The 22,980-nt window shown below is 32.8% G+C and overlaps 1 protein-coding gene across 1 annotated transcript in view; it reads right to left on the bottom strand.

Moving 5' to 3' along the window:
• Positions 1 to 13,328, bottom strand: part of LOC109618431 (uncharacterized) — a 42,482-nt gene extending 29,154 nt beyond the window's left edge. The window contains exon 1 of the mRNA XM_066081230.1: positions 13,206 to 13,328. The gene's annotated coding sequence lies outside the window, so the exon portion shown is untranslated. The remainder of the gene's footprint in view (positions 1 to 13,205) is intronic.
• Between the last annotated feature and the right edge of the window lie 9,652 nt (positions 13,329 to 22,980).

Raw genomic sequence — 22,980 nt, 5'->3', positions numbered from 1 at the left:
TGCGTAAAGCACAAGGAAATTCACTATATTTAAGCTCCACCTCCGCCCCGGTCCGTCACGACTTCTGGAATTCAATCTCCTAGCAGTGAGCGGTCACCGCACTACCCATTTGGCCAAAATATAATCCAGCACTACAACTAACACTTCTAAAGAATCTATAAAATTATATACTAGTGTTATAGTTTTTTTAGTAGTGTTAGTTGTAGTGCTATATTTTGTTTTCTCTGATTTTACTTATGTAATTTTTTTTTTCATGTCCTGAAGGAAGCAGAGCTTGTCCCGAAAATTTGACACTATCAGTTATTCGTGTTGTTAGCCATTTATAGCCTTCAAAATTGATCAAAATCCGCCAGCTTGCGTTAAGCTGCTTCAAGTCATTGCTGTCACGGCATCACACATCACCACAAAACACAATTTTATCGCCGACTCCGTATTTTGATTACAAAGGGACAGATTTTGACGTTTAGCACCGCAAGCAGCATGTGCATCTCTACTGATTCATATCGGGGTATGGAAAACATAAATTTCCATGGAGGCTTGCGTAAATCGATTGGTTTAGAAAAGGAACAAGGAACTCTACTTTGCATCGAGAATTTTCCAAGATGATTCACTCTTTACCAAATATGTGTAACTCAGTGTATACATGAGTCAGCCTTATTTTAAGCAGCATTCAGGGTGTTGCTAAAACGCGAAACTGAAAACGGAACGGAAAATCTTAAGCAATGTTATTTACTTTATATATGTGTTGAGCATGCTAAAAACAATAAACTTTATCAGAGACATAAATAACTATTTATAAATATATCTGTATTTTTTAAATATTGCTAAGAAAATGAACAATCTAATTTCATTTATTTATAAAATGTATGATTTCCTCAAAATTAACAGTACATGCATGAGTTCTTATTTATTTTCGGAAAATCAAACCTGAGGCATGTTCAGAGAGAGAGAGAGAGAGAGAGAGAGAGAGAGAGAGAGAGAGAGAGAGTGCTGCGGATAATGGGAATTTTGGCGAGCGCTCACTCTGTTGAGCACGCCTCACAGATAACATCTAGAGTCATCTTCCCTCTTAGCTAAAATTCTGAATTTTCTATCACAGTGACAATTTCTTTATTCTCTGAACTGCATAAAGTACAGTGTTGAGAAAAATCAATTGAACAATAATACATACAATACATACGTTGCATGCATTGGAGAATGACAATACAAAAGTGAAAAAAAGGAAAAGGAAAAAAGTATGATTAGCAATTAACCTAGAGAGCTAACTCTCTCAATTATAACTTTAATGAATTTACACAGATTAATCAACAATTTTTATTAGTAGTATTAAAGTGTTGTTGAAATTTGTAAACATTTGGTTGTATTAGAAGTATGAAGGTATGTATAAAACTCTCTTATCTTTGTTATTTCTGTACAATGAAATAAATAATGAAATTCATCTCCTATCTCAATACAGTTACATATGGTACATATACGGTTTCACGAGGTATATCGTACATCTACCTCGTTCTATAGACAATTTAGCATTACTTGTTCTAAAGTACAAAAAAAAAATCTGATATTTGGAAGGCAGATCTAATAAGTATTTTTCAAAGGATAATGTGGTTTTAAAAATTCTATTTTTAGTACCTTTTGATGATTTACTAAGTATACATTTCACTATTCCATGACTGCTTGAATTGGTCTAGAAGTATATGAAAAACAGTTTTCTTAAGCCACTGGATATTTACATTTTGTTGGTACAAAATAAAATATAGACCACAATCATTCAATATTTTAACAATAAATTTAAACCAGGGTCTGTACATTTTACCCATTGCATATTGTAGTTTTGATTATTTTGTGAAAAGACAAGTTTACACTAATATGCTATCATGCGGACTTAAACATTAATTATTAGTGGGTATCGTCCAAGTTCCCAATAAACCATATAATTTGGTGTTGAAGATTTTAGGTTTAAGTTATGTTTACAGATTTTCAGATGTAACTTTTCAACCAGTGCTATATTACCAAATCCCCAAACTTCATATCCATATAATAAAATAGGTTTTACAATATCTAATTTACAATCAATTGACATATTGTGTTTTCTACATTTGGCTATTACACTATACATAGCTCTAGTAGCTTTTTCACAAAGTTCTTTCACATTGAGATTGAATGATCCATTTTTACACAAATGTACTCCAAGGTATTTAAAATTATCTACAATTTCTAAACTAATGTCTCCATACTTAAATGAATAATCTACATGTGATCTACCTTTGTTAAAAATGACAATTTTTGTTTTATCACTATTACAGCATTAAATTTGTTATAAAAATCAAAAGGATCCTTCAAGTCAGCATTACATGTTGACTTATTACCACGATTGGTATTGAGAATTTTCCAATATTCCTTCGGGTCTGTTGTTCGCAAATACTTTAATCTTTCATTATTGTTCTATGGTGACCCTCTGCATGTTTTAGTTTCTTCTTGTATAATCTTTCTTTTTCATACAAATTGTTTCTAAATATTTCCCCATCATATTTTTTATGTAATCTTTTTGCTTTTCTAAAATTTTGTCTTGCAGATTTGAATTCTCTTGTAAACGATGGTTTCTTAAAAGTCTTGGGATTTTTATCACATGAATACATTTTTTGTGTACCAAACACTTCTTTTGCACTTTGTACAAGTATATTACCAGTTTCTTCTACAATATTATTATTATAATCCAAAGATACATGTTCAGTTGTGCAACATTTGAGTCTATCCTCCAGACTATTGATAAGAGATATTTTACTATCTATAACATTATGGTAAGCGACCTTTTCATCAATAACCCATCTTTTTGCAACATCTATATTCATACATTTGTTTGACAATTCATAATCATTTGTTGAAGTGCATAACCCTGTGTTTATACTTTGAAGGGAAGACATTATCACTTGTATTGGATTGTGCACATCTGACAATAACTCTGAAAAAGGTAGCACCCTCATTTCTGATACATGCTTGATAAAACTTACACTTACAATACAATAGTCTACTGCACTGGAAGATTCACAGGTGTATTTACCATTTTTTATCATGTTTAGATCGACCATTCAAAATAAAAATACTACAGTTTTTACATATGTTGATAAGCTTCTTTCCATAGAAATAGAATGGAATAATATTTTTGAACTCCCATTTAAAACCTCGAAAGAATCCAAATTTCAATGGTTGCAATTCCAGATTTTACATAGAATTTTGCCAACAAATGAGTACCTGTTTAAACTCAATATAATTGATTCGCCAGCCTACTCTTTCCGTAATCAAGATATATAAACTATAGAACATTTATTTGTGGACTGTTTTCATGTCAAAGAAATATGGCTCTACTTTGAAGAATGGTTAAGAAGCAAGTTTAATTTTTTAATGACATTTGATAAAAAAACTATTATAATACATGTACTTTTTGGTAAATTCAAAAACAGAAATATGTATAGACTTCAAAACATATTGGTTCTTACAGTAAAACAATTTATTTTTGCCAGTAAATATAAGAATATCCCAAACCTCTCGACGCTCATGTTAAAACGAACTGTCACTGTTAGAATACATATTGAGAAACTACTGTTGCTGAAGAATTGTAAATTTGCTGAGTATGAAAAGTATTGGCAAACAATTTGTGATTTGTTATAAAATCTGATTGTAAATAGCTACAAGGAAATTGTACGCAAATAATGGCAAAAGAAAATATAAGTCTAATATCACATGTATGTTTCCTCTTGCATATGTATGCCTTTTTGATAGATAGTGTTCCCCTCTCTTTCTCCACCCTCTTTCACCCTCCCCCCTTTCACCTCTTAACTAAAAATACTCAAACTTCCATGGTTGATAAAAGAAAGTTTTCGAGATTGTTTTGTATATATATGTCTGTTTGTCGGTGTATACACTTGTCTGTACATATGCATGTTTATCTTCGGTATGTGACTGTTTATTTTATACTTATATCTTAAATCTTAAATGAAGTGAGTATATGATGTGTATGCATTGTAAACTAAATATATAAGAAGATGTGAATAATGTGTACATGAAAGTTTGAATAAAAAAAAAAAAACTTCTTTCCATATTGATTAATGGTTTTATCATTTGATTCTCTGTCTACAAAGAATCCATATGTTTTAGTTCCATAATATAGTTAGAACTACATGCATTTTGGAAAATGAAGCATCTAGTACTGGGTTTTCAAGATCTACGAGGCCGAAATAGTCTTTCTCACATGCTACTCTACTGTTAAAATCACCAATCAGACATATACATTCAATATTACAATTTCTCTTTCGAGTTCGTCAAAAATTTCTAGAGATGAATAACGAGAGTTTACAGGTTATATAAATAGTTCCTATATTCAAGTCTTCATATAAATAAACTACATCTTTTTTAACTCTAATCCATAAAACATGGTCACATTCATTGGTAATTAAAGAGACAAACTTACTTAAAGTGTTACGTACATAGACAGCAATTCCACCCGATTTATGAGATGATAGGTTTGACCTGTGTTTACTAATGACAGTGTAATTTTCCACACCTATAACATCAGCACAATCTGTTTTGGTTTCCGTTAAACACAAAATGTCATGTTCGTTTATATATTCTAGAAAATCTGGAGTTTGTAATCTAGAACCAGGCACGTAGCATCGTTTTTGAAAGTGGGGGGACCAGACTCATCCCAAAAATCTTAAAAAGCAAAAAAAAAAAAAAGCAAAAAAAAAGGGAAATTTAAAGTTTCCCAAAATCTTCAAAATCCTAATCCGGGGGGGGGGGGGGGGGGGGGGGGCTGCCCTACTTTATAACTACAATTTCACTCCTCTTTTCATAAAAACTTTTTACATACTCCCAAAAAAGTGGGAGGGGGGGGGTGGCAACTGCATGATAATTCAATTCTTTATATGTAAATTTTAAAAAATTTGTTGCTGCGAGAAAAAGTGTGGGGGGGGGGGGGGGGGCAGGCCCCCTCCCCCCCCCCCCCCCCTGGCCCCCCTGATGCTACGTGCCTGAGAACATAAGCCGCAAACGTTTAAACTTACGATTTTAATATCGGACACATGGAGAGAGTTACGTTGGTTGTTTACATTTACCACATGAACTTCCGGTGCAGTCTACTAATATGTAGTTCTCAAAGTAAGATTGGTCCCGTAACATTTTTCAACAACAACACACGCTAATGGCCGAGTTATTTATGTTATGTCTCTGCCTTAGGTAAATTTTAAATTAGGTAAAAAAAATTAAAGAGGAAGTTTATAATTGCGTTTGAAATGAAAAAAAAAAATTTAATTCAATACATGTAATAGAAGTAAATTCTAATAATTAAAAAGGGTTTGTTCTATGATTGATCTTAGGTAAATTTTATGTGATCTAAAATTACTCAATATTCATTATTTTGAGTAATGAGAAGGAAGAGAAGGAAAACAGACATAATTGAATTAAAAGGGCAGGGTCACGAGTTTGGCAAAATTTGATATTTCTATTTTTTATTGTTAACAATGTTTTAGCAAGGCATTTCTAATGATCAACCAAACATAAAGTTTCAGTTTTTAGAGTTATAAGCAATACAGAGCTCACAATTCTTTGTTATGTAAACAAGGCTCGTGTCATGAATTTGTTAACATTGGTTCAATATACCGTAAAAATCTCTTTTTCATGCTGATCTTTCTGGGTATTACTGTAGCTTTGAACATAAACGATCAGTTACTACATGTAGCATTTGTCACATTAACCTTAGATCTAAACCTTGAAAATTCAAAATGTAAACAAAAAGATTACCTGAGGTTTTTTTTTTTACATATAACAACAAATTTTGTGCTCTGTATCTCGCTAATAGCTCGACGCCTGACGCTCAAACTTTTGTTGACTATTAGAAATGCCTTACATGAACATTGGAAACAATAAAAACGGAAAAGTTAAATTTTGACCATATTTGTGACCATGCCTCTTTAAAGTTAGTCACATCATAGATAGTCAACAATAAACTTTGTTTAGCATTTATAACTTATTTTGAGTATCATATACATATACTACTGTGTCTTGTTTATATAAGCAATTGCTTTTCAGGTCTATTAAAATTATTATATCTTATAATTTTTTAATTTTTTTAACCCAATTTATAGAAATATATTAAACAGTTCAATAATTGATAGTGCTTTAATTTTAAATTTTATAACTTTGTAAATCCATATTGTCAAAAATATCATACAAAATATCACTGGTAATTATCATACAGGTAGTTCACACCTAAAGCGGACAATACTCAATGCTCACTCAGGTGTTGAAATCACAATTTTAGCGAGGTGGGAAGAAGAAATTCAGAAAAATTAGGTACGTTGGAATTAAAGGATGATAAGGATCACATTTATAAAGAAATGAACTCAATATCTACCCGAGTCATACATGTATAACCTGAGTTATGGCAGTTTAACTGTTACGCTTCAAAATCCACGAAGCGGATGATAATAAAAAAAAAAGCATAAATCGCTCCAACCCAGTTATACGAGCATAAATTGGGTAGATATTGAGTTCTTTTCTTATTATTAAATTTTCTCTAATTAAATGTACAAATTGAGTGCGTTTTACTTTTGAAAATGATATTAATCTGTTCCTTATTCAAAATTCAAAAGCGGAGAAGTCTGTTTTTGACGTTTATGCATTGTGACGTGCAAACCAGTTTATACAAATTTAAATAAAATTTTCATATCCAATCAAATGTCGCGTTAGAACCAAAATTAAATTATTGTATAATATACAATCGTTAAAGCAAATGCAAAGAAAAGTGCATTGCTAAAAATACTAGCATTATGAATTCTTAAACGGTAGAAAATTCAGACAACGAACGAAGAAAGAAATAAGACATGACAAGACATCGGTCATGTAGATTTTGAATTTACCGGGTGCATGGCAGTAAATACAAAATTTACTATAGTCCGGCCCAAGATATTTATGTCGCATATTTGGACGATTCTTAATTAAAAATGCACATAAATGTGAATTTTTTTATAAATCGATGAAAGGGATAATTCCCAAGATATCTTCATTGACACTTTATCATTTTTTAATCGAAATTATTCACGAAAACAGATTTCTCAGGGAGATTTTTTAATGGGGAATGTTGACCTTTTTTAGTTGTATATTGAAACCTGACAGGCTAGAGGTGGCGTTTCAAAAGAGAAATGTTGGGACTTTTTCATACTATTGAATGGACATAGTTTGATCCCTAATTTATTTATAAATATTAAATGATTTAAGAAAATATGCGGCATAAATATCTTTGTACAGACGATAGTTGTCATGTTGTACGTTTTGTATTTACTACCACTGGGTTAATTCAAGTTTTATAAAATGGCACATCTACAGCGTTATAGTGATCCAATGAAATTATGTTGTTTTCTATTAAAATTTAATTTAATTGTTAATAGTGGTACAGGTTAGCAAACAGATGAAGCAGCAAGAGTTAAGATGATTATGGAGGACGTCAGTCGTGTTTTCGAAGATCCTAAAGAGTACCTCCAGTCATAATTATTTTTTTGAGCAATCAATAAAATTGATCTATCTTAGAAAGTTCCAAAAATCCGCACCTTGATATCTGCACTGGTTTAGCAGATATTAGCATTTGAATGTAACAGTTTCTCTCTTCTCACGGAAACGAACGAGCGTAAAATCTGAAAAGTTTGCTTATCTGTTGTGGAATGTGCTACATTGTATGTAACAAATGTGTTCACCAGCATCATGACTTCACAACCAAGTGAAACTGAAGTGTTAAAAGAAAATGATGTTCGGTTTCTTTTCGATGTAAAGAAAGATTTTACAAATCATTGAAGATGATTTTACTTTCGATAAACATTTAACCTATAGGATGCAAATAACAATGAAAGTAGCATCCTGTTCTCTCACATGTGTAACAATTCAGCAGGACTCCATACCCTCCTTAATGTTATTGGCCAAAAATGAAAATCTCTTGATATCTAAGACTCTCGATTGTAAGAGAGTATATCACTCACTATGATCAGGTATCTGAGTCTTAAACAAGTAAAAATTACTAATGTATGCCTCATCAGATTAAACCTATACACACGTAGTAATCATTTGCTCACAATTTAATGTAATTAGATCACAAACTTTAATTTAAAAAAAAACAACCCAAATGCGTTCTTAAATTTGTGTGTATTTTTTAAAGCAATAGAGACTGTCTCTGCAGTTGGACACATGTGACGTCACACAGCTGATAACGGCGGAAACAGCCGAGCGAAAGGTTACTCTCAGTGAGGTTTGACATTGTAATGAATAAATCCTACAAACTACTGTGTTGTAAATGATTAATGAAATAAAAAATTTTGACTGGAGGTACTCTTTAACACAAAGAAGGGGGAGTCTCCAACCCATTAGATAATGAATAGTCATTTACCTTATATGATGCTTTAAAACTGTTGAATATTTGAATTAGGTTTCACCAAGTAATAATTCAATTCTGGTTGTAACGCCTGATTTGATTGGCTAAACAAATTCATGTATATCGTATAACATATAACTTGCCTACGTCACAATACGACACACGTGCAAAAAGTATTAATCCGCTTGACGTTACGTTTAAATGTTTTCCAAATTAACGTTATTTTTCCGAAGAATTGTCCTTACTTTTTATTTTAGTTGTAGAAAATTAACGAGGCCGGGTCTAATTTGTTATGCCCTAGATTTTTGAATGAAATTTTTTACATGCATTTCTACTGATATAATTATTATTTAAAGATAAAAAAAATAGGACATTTACCACACCGTTTGTTTAAGGGGTCATCTCAAAGTCTGTTAATGTTTAACATAGGACCCAATGGGATTTTTCTTGAAATGTATCAATTTTGCACATTTTTTGCATTTTTTTAAACTTCTGCCGTAGGGATTTCTTTTTCTGTTTTACATATTAAAGTTATTGCTAAAAAGCATCAAATGATCAAATAAAAAAAACCTTTTACCTCCTGGTTTGTTCCAGGGATCTTAGCAAAGTTGTTTTTGTATGCCCAATTTTCCGGTTTGTCAGATAATGGCTATTTTTTATTTAACAAAGACGGAAATGGTGATCTTTATTATTAAAACATTCAGACATATTTAAGTAATAAAAAGATATATAACATCACATATTAAGGGTCATTAATATAAAATACATGGTTAAGGTCTTGAAATATATGAATTAAGCTATATTTAGGCGGGTTAAGAAAATGTGAGAGGGCTAGGCTTGCTGAAACCTCTTCTCGTTTTCGACCCGAGTCCAAATATAGCTTAGTCTTCGAGACATTTATGTTTATTCTACAATATAAAATCAATTTTACGCATCAAACGAGCTATTTTCAACAAATTTCGTTAAACTATCACGCCATGGCCTCAACAAAGCAAAAAGATTACGTCACAATACAAATGAAACGCTGTGCGAAAGCGTGCGTACTCGTTATGTACTCGGCCTCGTTAAACTATAAGGAATAAATTTAATTTTAACCTATGTTTTACGAGTATAACTTAGGGCAGTTTACGCTTTTTTATAAACCGCTTAGTTCTCGGGGAATGTATTGTAACGTTACAATACATTCCCCGAGAACTATCGAAAGGGTGCAGATCGTGACGTCAAATGAAAAATTACTATCTACACATCGCTGTGAAATCAATTGGGAAGCTAACATACCCGCGATAGTGATAGTTCTTAGCGATAAACTTGATTATATAAATTGTACTGATTCTGATGGTAATTTTTCATTATTAAGGTCTTCCGTTTCCAACGGAAGACCTTATTGTTTTCGTTCGGTTTCTTTTTCCCTATTATTATAATTTTTCCTTTTTTTTGTTTTGTGCACGCGATTTCTCAGAAACGGATTGACCGATTTTCATGAAACTTTCAGATATGATAGTTAGTGCTCTAAACCTTATAGGTTTTTTATTATATTAATGACGTCACTTCCTTTTTGAGATATTGACGATTTAGCGATTTTTAGAGGGGTGGCTTGTTACTTTAACTAGATATTGAGTTCAAACTTTCAGGGATTGTAGACAAAAGATTGTAGATTTGCAATTTTATTTTCATTTTGATCTGACTTGAAAGGCGCCGAAGCTCGCCTGGACCCGAAATTTCAGATGGAAAAAACGTCGTAATTTTTTCTGGTTTTCTTTGATTATCTCTTTTCTGAAAAATATTTTGTTAAGACATGTAATGTAAAAAAGGTTTATATTCACAGGACCTTTCATTTGATGTCAAGAAAAAGGGACTGGCCCCTCAAATTAGGGGACCAAAGGGCTTTTATCTGTAGCCCTTTACTGAGAGATATTTTGTGAAACATTATAGAAGCAAATATGTTTATCTTACAGTAATGTATCCAAGCAATGTAATGATTTTATCATGTGTTATGTAATTAGGGGTTTTTAGGGGCCAGAAGTCCCAAAATTGGATCACCCATATCTCAAAAAGGAAAAATATTTTGAAATGCAATACAAAAAAAGTTGTTCAAAATAATGTTCTTAACAAAATGCAACCTTCAGAATTTCGTCAAACAGCCCCGATAAGGGGATAAGGGATCAGCCCCTAAAACCTTCTTTCTCATATATCTCCAGAACAGTAACGAATTTTTAAACACTTGTTCAACAAAATATGTTTAGAATTAAACGACCTTTCGTATGATAACAAGAAAAAGGGGCTGGCCCCTTAAATCAGGGAACCAAAGGACTCTAAAGTCTTTAATCTTTACTGAGGGATAATTTGTGAAAGGTTATAGAAGCAAATATGTTTATCTTACAGTTATGTATCCAAGAAATGTAAGGCTTTTATTATGTGTTACGTAATTAAGGGTTTTTAGGGGCCAAAAGTCCACAATTTTAATCACCCATATCTCAGAAAGGAAAAATATTTTGAAATGCAATACAAAAAAAAGTTGTTCAAAATAATGTTCTTAACAATATGCAACCTTCAGAATTTCGTTAAACGGCCCATTTAAGGGGATAAGGGATCGGCCCCTAAAACCTTCTTTCTCATATATCTCCAGAACGGTAACGAATTTTTAAACACTTGTTGAAAAAATGTGTTAAGAATTAAATGACCTTTCATTTGATTCCAAGAAAATGGGGCTGGTCCCTTAAATTAGGGGATCAAAGGGCTCTAATTTTTTTTAATTAAATCCCTTTAATTAGAGCCATCTTGTGAAAGGTTATTAAAGCTAGATACGTTTATATATCCTAACAATATAATGATTTGCTCTTACGTTACCCAATTAGGGTTTTAAGGGACCAGGTGTAAACAAGTTTAATCTTTTCAATCTTATTTGGAAGAAATGCAAATATTTTAAAAAGCAATGTAACAGAACTTATAAAAAGCGATACATTAAAGCAATTATTATAGTACTTCACTCCTTTTTCCATATCATGTTTTGTTGTCGAAAATCAAAGTCGATGATATCATATTTTCTTCTAAAAATCGGACGGAAGACCTCCTCGTTGCTCGCAACGAGATCGTGTCTAGTTGTTATTCTTCTTCTAGACGTTTTTAAAACCTTGATAACTTTTTTGTTTGTCATCCGATTTCATTCAAATTTTCAGGGTGTATTGTAAATTAGGTTCAGTTTTTAAGTCACAAAAAATAAGAAATCGTAACTTCTGGGTTTGAGTTATTCCCCTTTTTAAAATATTTTAGGGGCATTCGTTTCCGGACAAAAGCTCCGAAACGGTCCGTAGCAAATAATCCAAAGTTAGAAATCTTTAAAATTTACACTTTGAATGTTGTCGTCGTCTGATTTATGTATTTTAGTTTTTTCCAATTGTACCACTTGAATTATATAATCAAAATCTATGTTTTAAAAATTGCTAATTTAACTCTTTAGTTTGAAATATTTTCTAAATGCATATAGAACAAAAATTGTGCATAAATTAAAGGGTTTTCTTTTGAGACCAGTAAAAAGGGGCTGGACCCTTAAATTAGGGATTTAGGCGCCTGGAAAGTCTTTGTTGTATAACTAAAAAACGACACATGCTGAGATAATGATGTCGCTAGAAAAGTTGTTCTTCAATATATTATCAATCTAATTATAATATAGTATTTTTTGGATATTGCGTAATATGTGAGTTAAAAGCTTCACACTTTCATTTTGCCTATAGGGAATAGCTCTCTGTGCGTAATAGTTTTTTAAAGTCGCTCTCAGTACTTTTTTGTCTAAACATATCCCCAACTTATCACAGCCTTTACATGTTTTACGAAAGGTCTAATTCTTCACCACTTTGCAATCTGGGGTTTACATTAATACATAGAAAACAGGCATGAACTAATTTTCAAGAGGTAGTGTGTAAATGACCTCCTATCAATATCTGTCAGACTCTGACACGTGTAAGGAAAAGGGGGGATGGTTTTATACAGATTGATTGACAATTCTTTCTTGACTTGAAGCTGTAACGGAAGACCCCCTCGTTGCTTGCAACGAGCTCGGCTGTAGTTTTATATTATTTTCTGTTCCGCTTTCCGTTCCTCGTTTTAGAAACACCCCAGCATTCACGCTTGGTAAGAGACAGCGAAACGCTGGCCCTTTAATATGAGGCCATCAAGATGCTATCAAGATCAACACTTTCTCTGCCAAATCACCATTAAAAAGACAGACCAAATAGGTTTATAATTTGTTATAGACTTAACTCCACATACAACACTCTTTATCAGCCCATTTAAAATCATCGATAATTAGTCATGCCTTTTATTATATATTGGTTTATATATTCGTATTACGGTGCCTATTTACGAGCGTTGTTGAGGTTTAATAATCATTCATATATGTACCTCAGAGACAACTTCCAAAACCTCATTTTGTCAGCACATTTCAAGACTAACCTGCTTAAACAATACATGCACCAGTTCAAAGCTGTATAACAAAAACCATTGCATTTTATGAGGGGTCCTGCTAACTTCAGGTCTTATAGTTTTACAGTGTAGAATGGGAATGTCAACAGAGTTGGCTAAATAAAGTTTGTCAGAGTTTGAAATCAAGACGAAAGATGGCGATCAGCATATTTTCTAAAAAGTTACATGGGCACATAATAGCCCACTTAAAATACATGTACACATACTAACCATTTCAAAGTCTATGTAGCTAGGAACATTATTGGATCTTCATTCCTCTTTTGGATAGATTATCATCCTGCATCCCAAAGACCTGAGGTAAATAACCTTAACTTACCTGCTACAATCACCCGGCTGAGCCGTAACAAAATGTGTTGTGATGTTCAGCCAGCTGCTATTCACCTCCAATGGTTTATCAATCCACCTGGCATCTTGACAACAAAATCGGTTGATCCACAAATTACACTATGCAGCTTGAATCGCAAAAATGCGCTACTTTTGTGTACTACACTAATATTTTCATCAATGTTGCCGAGCTTATTTTGGATGGAGTCTTCGCTTTAGCAGGAAATGAGATAAAGAACGAAAGAAAACCAAACAAAAAAAAGTAATTACTTCTGAAGTTAGTTGCTGTTACTGCAACCATGATCCAACCCTTAAAATCACTGAAATACAACTTTTTCGGGCATGATGTTAAAGACTTGTCAAAATATCTCTTAAAAACAGTCTTATATCCACATATTTTTTTTATTAGCTAGGCTGGGTTTGATGTTTTTTATTCACTTGTGGCCTACATGCACATAATTCTTTTGGGCAACATAGCTAGATGTCTCTTTGCTGTGACACGGAATGCGGTGTGCTTTGGTGGGTATTTTCATCAAGTGGACCCATAACCTGGTTGTCTCTAGTTAAGGCTTAATGGGTGCACACCGTGCATGGCCTTCTTGGCAGATTCCATCCCATTTCGTAAAAGCAAAGGGGGTCATCGGCTCCCTGAGTATTGTAATTAATGTATAACACAGGTGGTACGAGGGACAAGGCGAAGGGCAGTCACACATTAATCGGTCCAAAACGTAGTGACCATTAGGACCGGGCACTTAAACACGACCCTCCGAAGTGCCCATAGCTGACTTTGTACTCTTGAATGTATCCCCAGTCCCCCACACAAGGTCCAGTCTTCTACATCATCTCTGTTTGTGACGGTAAAAACCGTTGTATTTGTCTTCAGTTGTGCCGTCAGTAACAATAAATGTACTTTAAGTTAGCATAAGGACATTGTAATCAATCTTGGCATGTATGTTTATTGAAAGTCTCTGGATCAGGTTCATCTGTCTGTGAGGTGACTAGTAAATATGCTTTGTCCAAAAAGCCAATACGCATTCAGCAAATGGAAGTTAAATGCAAAAAAAACCCATTAGCTGCGGAGGCTTAGAACCTTCTCGCTCTAATGATAAATCAAATATATGGAGGCAGCTGTTGGCCTCAGGGAGAAAAAGAAAAAAATAGACGCATGTGTCAAAAGAACGGCCACATGTCTTTTACAAAAAAATGAAAGGAAATGAAAAAGATTGTCTTTGCATACATTCCAAGCTCAGTTCAGAGCTGTATAACAAAAACCATTGCATTTCATGAGGGGTCCCGGTAACTTCAGGTCTTATAGTTTTACAGAGTAGAATGGGAATGTCAACAGAGTTGGCTAAATAAGGTTTGTTAGAGTTTGAAATCAAGACGAAAGATGGCGATCAGCATCTTTTCTTCAAAGTTACATTACCACATAATAGTCCTTTAAAATACATGTACACATACTAACCACTTAAAAGTCTATGTAGCTAGGAACTTTTAAGATTTAAATTATGGGATCTTCAATCCACTTTTAGACTGGTCATCATACTGCACCCCAAAGATCTGTGATAAATAACCCTAACTTACCTGCTACTATCACTCGGCTGAGCCGTAACGAAATGTGTTGTGATGAACTGAAAAAGGCAGGCTCGGAATATTCAGCAAGCTGGTATTCAACTCCAATGTTCTATCAATTCACCTGACATCTTGAAATTGACAACAAAAACTGATGATCCACAAATTATACGATGCAGCCTTAATGGCTAAAATGCGCTCCTTTTGCGTTCTCTACTAATAATTTTCATCTGTGTTGCCAAGATTATTTTGGATGGTGTCTTCGCTTTAGCAGGAACAGATATAAACAACGAAAAAAATCCAAGCGAAAAAAAGTAATTACTTCTGAAGTTAGTTGCTGTTACTTCAACCATGATCCAACCCTTAAAATCGCTGAACTACAACTTTTTCGGGCATGATGGTACAGACTTGTCAAAATATCTCTTAAAAACTTCAATCATATCTTTAATTCATAATGTTTTAAACAGCTAGGCTGGGTTTGATGTTTTTTAACTCACATTTGACCTACATATACATAATTCTTTTAGGGCAACATACAGTACCGATCAGACCCAACCTAACACCAGAGTAAACCCCAACTAAACCCCAGGTTTACTTTCTGGGTTTAATTGGGGTTTACTCTGGGTTTATTTTTGAAAATTTGGGTCGGGGTTTACTTGGAAATTGCTTTTGAGGTCAACTGTACGCAGTGATCTTACCATCCCTCTGCCTGTAATCCCTGCCCCGTGTATATTCCGAATACACAGTTAGCGTCTGCTTTTAGGGGCATACGTCTGACCGGGATTACTATCTGTGTCCACTCTGGGTTTACTTTGGATTTACTGTGGGTCCACTCTAGTAAACCGAGAGTAAACCCAGAAAGCAAGGTTGGGGTTTACTTTCTGTTAGGTTGGGTCTGATCGATACTGTAGCTAGATGGCTATATGCTGTGACAAAGAATGTGGGGTGCTTTGGTGAGTGTTGATATCAAGTGGCCCCATAACCTGGTTGTCTCCCTCACCCTGCCACAAGGCAGGGAGGCGTGTTCGGGATGTTTTACATAAGTATTTATAAAATATATAACCCGAGATGTTAATATTACTGATCCATAGCCTGTTATGGCTGGCTCCACCTCGCACAGTCTGGTAAGTTAGGTATAAATCAGGTGGTACGGGAGAAGGGTAGAAGGGCAGTCACTCATTTATAGATCCAGGACGTGGTGCCCGTTCGGATTGGGCACTTGTGTTTACACTCGGCTCCCTGAGTGCCCCTAGTTGTCTTAGTACTCTTGTTGATATCCCTAGTCCCCCACACAAAATTGTGGCCTTCTATTACCATTTTTGTTTTGTAAGGTTAAAAACTGTTGTGTTTTGTACAACTGTGCTTTAATTAACAATAAATGTATTTCAACTAAACACGTGTTATTATTTAAGGTATGTATATGCATTTAAAGGTCTGGATCGTGTTTGTCTGTGTGTGAGATGACTATTAGATATGCTTTGTGCATAGCCCCACTGCGCGTGCAACAGGTGCGGCTAGTGGCAAGGTGGCACCAGGCACGGCGGGTAGAATCTTCCTGTCTCTAATAAATATTATTGTTTATAAGACATAAATTCTTGAAAATATGATATTTTGAATGTTTTATTAATAGGTTTTAGCTGTTTATATTTCGATATAATTGTTTATTAAAAAGATATACTGATTTAAAGTGGGAATACTTTACAGTAGGGACCATAAGATTTCGCGAGATTTCGATCAGTTTCCAATCTCTCTTATTTATGTCTCTGCCTTAATTAGATAAAAAAAAATTAAAGGCAAAAGTTTATAATTGTGTTTAAATAAAAAAAAAAATTAAATACATGTAATAGAAGTAAATTTTAATTATTAAAAAGGGTTTGTTCTATGATTGATCATAGGAAAGCTTTATTTTATCTAAAATTACTCAATATTCATTCTTTTGAGTGATGAGAAGGCAGAGAAGGAAAACAAACATAGTTGCATTAAAGGGGCAAGGTCACCAGTTTGGTCAAATTTGATTTTTTCTATTTTTTATTGTTTACAATGGTTTAGCAATGCATAACTAATGATCAACTAAACTTTGAGTGTCGGATATTAGAAATAATAAGCAAGATACAGGGATCAGGAATCTGAAAAGGTCGCTTATCAGTTGTGGAATGTGCTACGTAACAAATGAAGTGAAACTGAAGTGTTAAAAGAATTTTTTTTTTCGATATGTAAAGAAATATTTTACAATTCATGAAGATAATTTTAGTTTAGATATAAATTAAACCTGTAGGCTGCAATTAACAATGAATTAAAGCAGCATCCTGTCCCAACACATGTGTAACAATTCAGTAGGTATCAACACCCTCATTAATGTTACAGTCCAAAAAAGAAAATATTTTAGACTCTCTATGGTCAGAGAGTATTACATAACTCATTTTCAGAGGAACATGTATTTGAATATATTTCAATCAAGCAAAAAACTCACTAATGTCTGCCTTATCAGATTACATTTATACACATGTAGTAATCACTCGCTCATTATTTAATGTGATTGGACCACACATTTCTGAGAGAGAGAGAGAGAGAGAGAGAGACTGGGAGAGAGCACATATTGATGTACATGAACCTTTTAACCAACTTGAAAAATGTGTCTGTTTCCCAGGGGATGTGGGGTGTCTAATTTCCATTTTAATAATTACTACATAATAATAGCTAAGTAAATTATGGGGAATGGGTTCAGACTGCCATCCCCACCTACTCACACACAGAGAGAAACACAGATTTAAGTATGCTTTTATTTTTCGAATTCAAGAAATATGTGATCTAAATACATTAAATGATGAGTGAATGATAAATACATGTGTACATGTATATATCTTATCTGATGAGGCAGGCATTAGTGGAAATGTCTTTGACCATAGAGAGTCTACGACACATGAGACATTTTCATTTTTGGCATATAACGTTATTGAAGGTGGTGAGTCCTAATGAATACACATATGTGGGGACAGGATGCTACTTTAGCTACTTTAATTTTATTTGCGTCCAACAGGTTAATTGTATATCTCTACTAAGTCCTCCTTAATGATTTGTAAAATCTTCTTTAAAATTGAAAAGAATTAATCTAATGATGCTGGTGGACACCTTTGTTACATACAATGTAGCACATTCCACAACTGATAAGCGCCCTTTTCAGATTCTACGAGAGAAAATGTCACTTTCAATTGTTTATATTTGCTTAACCAGTGCAGATATCAAGGTACGGATTTTTGAAACTTTCTAAGATAGATCAATTCTATTGATTGGAGAATTATTTTTTTTGATGGAGGTACACCTGAAGTATTTGGCGTAGCTGGTTTAAATGAACATCGAGATATGTGCCTCTGAATGGGTGAGGACTTTACAATCAGAAAAATAGTATAAGTAGTATAAATAAGAGATTTGAACTTTTAATTGCTTCCAAAACTTATTAGAAATTCAAGGATCAACATTGATTTCATGGAATGAAAAGAATGGAGGTTATTATTCATGGACATGAGGCATTCACAAGACAATGGGAGCAAGCTACATATGTAATGAAAGTGCAGCACAATCGTAGAGTAGATAATAACTGCAGCTGAAACAGTTGTTTGGTAGAACAGACGCTATCTGCATAGATGAATGAGCTAAGACATGCATGATACGTGATAAACACATGGTAGCTTTTATGAACGACACAAAAGCAATCTTGATAACATGCATTTTCAAGCACGTTTTCTGGATCAAATGATCAAAGCAACATTTGCAGCCTCTGCTGAATTATGTAACACGATTTTACAATTTAATGATAATTAAATGAACCCAAAAAACCCGACTCATCACAGTTTAAAAAAATGTGATGCAATCTCGCTTGCACTTTATGAATGTTAATGTCGAGGTTTCGGTCCTAGTATAGCATGCCTCTATAAAATCCATTTTTAGAAAACCGGAGCATTTGTGCATTTATTTTATTTAAAAGAATATGGCACTTGTAAAGGATGTTACACGACTTGACGAGGGTGCGCTTTCTGTGCCCGAGGCAACCGTGTAACAGCCATTTTGTCGCATGGGGTCTTTGTTTCTAGATCAAAAGATAAAACTTATCAAGGTTTGATTGGTAAGGACCAATTGGATAAACAGTCAACAATGGTCAAAGATAAATTCACTCTTGTCAAATCTTAAAGTGGTTGACAAAATGGCAGAGGAAACGGTTTGTTTTATAGACATACAAGAAATAAAAGTGTGATGAATGACACTGGTTTTACCTCACTTATTCATTAAAATATTTGTATGGCACGAATTGCGAAAATATTAAAAAATGCTTAAAAACGATAAAAGACACCATATCTCAAAATTTTGATCATTGACCTCATATAAATTTTATGCCATCAGAATAAGGTCAATATAAGTAGTTCAATGCTATAAATGTTTTTGTATTATCATTATTTAATTTTTTGTAAACTTAGATCAAAAATGGGTAGGAATTTGAAAACAGATAGAGGAAATTCGGACTGGAATATTTTTTCAAATTGTAGCTGAAATCTTAATGTTTTGTACCTATTTAGTGCCACTGCCATTCATAATATTTATTACATTTTTTAAAGTGTTTTATTATTTGAAATATATTTACAATTAAGAAAATTTCAATTGTAGTGTAAAATTTTATGGGATTGTTCTTGATTTTTCAAAAAATACTCAATGGCCATTTACTCAAAAAGTAGGTCATTGACCTACTTTTTTGAAAGTGAATAATAAAACTACAATCAAAGGTCTATAACATACAATAGATGGGGTTTCATTATCATCAGTGGAATTTTTTTTCACTCTGAGTAAATGTCATCCTTAAGCCATTTCTTTGTCATGTGGAGCTTATGATATTCGTTTCAAGTTCTGTTCTTTATTAGACAAATAATTAAATTTAAGGAAATGAATACCATTGTTTCAGCAGTTTATATAGTTTATAAGCCGAAAACTACCGAGCCCAGTTTATGCTTGTAAAACTTCCAAAGTTATTGGATTCATTATTTTACTTGATACAAAGTAGTTTAATTGCTTTCTTATATTAACTAAGAAGTGTATTTTATTTCTGGACAAGCGTGCAAATGAACTTGTATCAAATTCTTAACTTTATTTCTTTATTTTGTTTTTTTTTTCTTTTCATTTTCTGATGAACTAAGACCTAAACACCTGAGTTGACATTACAATATTTTGAACGGTGTAAACCTTTACAAAAAGTTGTATTCTACAATCAAATATGTCTTTCAGAGCGCAAGGTATAGCAGCCTTCATTTCTTGATGTATTCATTTTGCTTATGTAAACAATACTGATTTGCCACTCCTCGGTGACTTTTCCCAACTGGTCTGCTGTGTATTTAGTATTTGCCTATTATTCAACCACACCTTTTTTGTAGAAATTGGTATGATACAGATCGTTTTTGTTTACATTCAATGCTGGCCGTCGTTTCTATTATCATTATTTTTTTGGTGTTTTTTTTTTAATTTCCAATGAAACATAATAACCAAATGTTAGATTCTTAATTTACAACTTAAAACCGAATAAATATAAAAATTATACTTTGTTACTTTTTTGTCGATCTTTTACAGAAATCACAACGCGATTTTTATAAACAGTAATACCTTGTTAAAATTCACTTAGTTTCACAACAGCAACGTTAAGTACGTACTGTCATATGTAATATCTACTTCACCTCAGAGATAGCGTAAAATTAAGTCATAGAGTTATCATCTCGAAATGACTGCTCTATGAGGTGCAATGACAAACTGTCCTCGCCAACTTCTCACGTTTAACTCAAGCAGGTCGTAACTAGTTAAATTCTACCTTTTACGAAGCTTTTGTGAAACGGTCTTCTAATGCTTAACATAGAAATATTTCAAATACTAATGTTAATTCTAATCAAATGAATTTTTTTGTGTTTTTCTTTCTTGCTTTTATTTCGTCACTCTGGTGAATATATAACAAAGATGAAACCATTTCTGTACCAACCGACTACTGACATAACGCGTTATCATTTTGGAAAGTAAACATGTTAATATGTTTGAAATAGTCTTTACACATAGTCTATTGCATTGGGTAAATTTTTTTAAACGTTTTGGAGCCTAGCGGAAACATGTTTTAGCTTCAAACATATGAAGCATTTATTCTAAAAAAATTCTATGCGTTTATAGAGTGCTCAAATTTCAAATGGGTTTTTATTAAATGTAAAATAATTACGCGAAAATTTCAATTGTTTGAATATTAACTGTAGTGTTTTACATATCAATGTGTTTATTTATTAAGCACTTTAGTATTTGTTTAATAATGAACCATTTTTACATGTTAAAATTTGGTTTTAATATGAAAGACACTCCGTGTTCTACAGTGTAAGTAAATGTATGAATGGAATTTACGATTATAATAGTTTAATGATTTATCAACGCGTAAGAGATTCTTCGCTGGAAAAATCTTATTGATATACTTAAATTTGGTCCTTAATTTTCAAAATGGACATTGATTCTTTACTCGATTTAAAAGGTTTGTGTTCCCCAAACGGCTACTCGTTAATTAGGCAATTAGACAATTATGAGGAGATCTAAGGGCCACAGACAGGTACAGTTTACTTATATTCACCTGGATAGTACAAAAGTGTCTTTAAGTTAATATAAAAAGCATAGATTGATCTAAATGATAAACTTAAGGGGGAAAATGATATAAAAATGTTATATCATTTGTTATTTTTTTATATCTTTTTTTATGATAATGAAAATTAAAATTGAAATAAGAAAAACATTGTCTTATTTTCTTTAAATCTTAAAAATGTAAGAGACAGAAATGTTTTCCCTCTAAAAGATTTTTTAAACGTTAATTCATAAGATCTATTTGTGCTTTTTTAAATTTATTTATTTATGCATCTTAATTTCATTCTGAGTGGGATATGTGTTAACAATAAAAGTTCAGTTTTTTGTTGTTTTTTTTTTTTTTTTGGGGGGGGGGGGTATTTCACGACAGTACATAAGGTCAAAACTACTGAAGATATTTTTTGACTCTCTAATTGATATATCTTTTTCCGTAGGTAATGTCTTTAGGGTAATCATATTGAAAAAGAAGCAATTTCTTGATATTTTATACTAAATCTTGGGAAATGTAATCTTGATAGTTATATTTAATTTGATAAAATTTTGAAAAGGAGGTAAAAAAATATTTTAAAGGGGCATGGTCACGATTTTGGTCAAATTTCAATTTTCTGTTATGAGTATTTTCAATGCTTTAGTTATGCATTTCTAATGTTCAAATGAAATTTTGGTGCCAGTCGATGAGATTTAAGCAAGATACAGGGCTCAAAATTCTTCGTCATGTAAACAAGGCTCGTGCCCTGTTTTTGTTTTTATTGGTTCAATATACCAGTAAAAAAAATTAAGCTGATTTGTCTATCTTTTTATTCATTTTAAGCGTAAATAAACAGTTCCTAACGATTAACACTTTCATTTTATGTCTAAAACTGGAATTTTCACTTAAACTTTCAAAATGCAAACAAAAGCTTTGTTTACATAGCGAAGAATTGTAAGCTCTGTAACTGGCTTATAACTCATTAAATGACACTCAAATATTGGTTGCCTATTAAAAATGCCTTGCTGAAGCACTTTAAACATTAAAATCAAAAAAATAATTTTTGACCAAAATCGTGACCATGCCCCTTTAGGCTATAAATTGGACTAGAGCATGTTCAATTTTAAATGCTATCTGTTAAGGTAATGAAAATATTAAATCAAAATGTTGTTAAACGATGCTTTTTAAATTTTTGAAAATGACCAAAAAACTTATTTTTGTAATTAATTGTGCTTTAAATAAGGGCTTACAAATAAATTTATAGAAATATATGTTCACTTCCACTAAATTTATAATATTTTCACTGATTGAAGAAATCAGGGTAAACCCAGATAAATTTTACCTGTGCCCCTTTGGAGGACCTCATAATTGCCTTAAATAATTAGGTCTTTGTTTTGGCGAGCAGTCGTTTGGGGAATAAACATTGAAAAGATAGGCGTCGTATCTCCGTTTGATCATCAGTAAATTGATGACATAAAACAAGAAATTAGCATCAAGATCGCAAGTTTATTCAGGAAACCTAGAAGCTGCATAGTTGACATGTCGTATTATTAAATTGCATCGATAACCGGCCGACATTGTATTTCAT

Source organism: Magallana gigas, chromosome 4 (assembly GCF_963853765.1).
Source record: "Magallana gigas chromosome 4, xbMagGiga1.1, whole genome shotgun sequence".
Taxonomy (NCBI): Eukaryota; Metazoa; Mollusca; class Bivalvia; order Ostreida; family Ostreidae; genus Magallana; species Magallana gigas.
The sequence above is the reverse complement of the archived record's forward strand: the minus strand, read 5'-3'. Positions and strand labels throughout refer to the sequence as shown.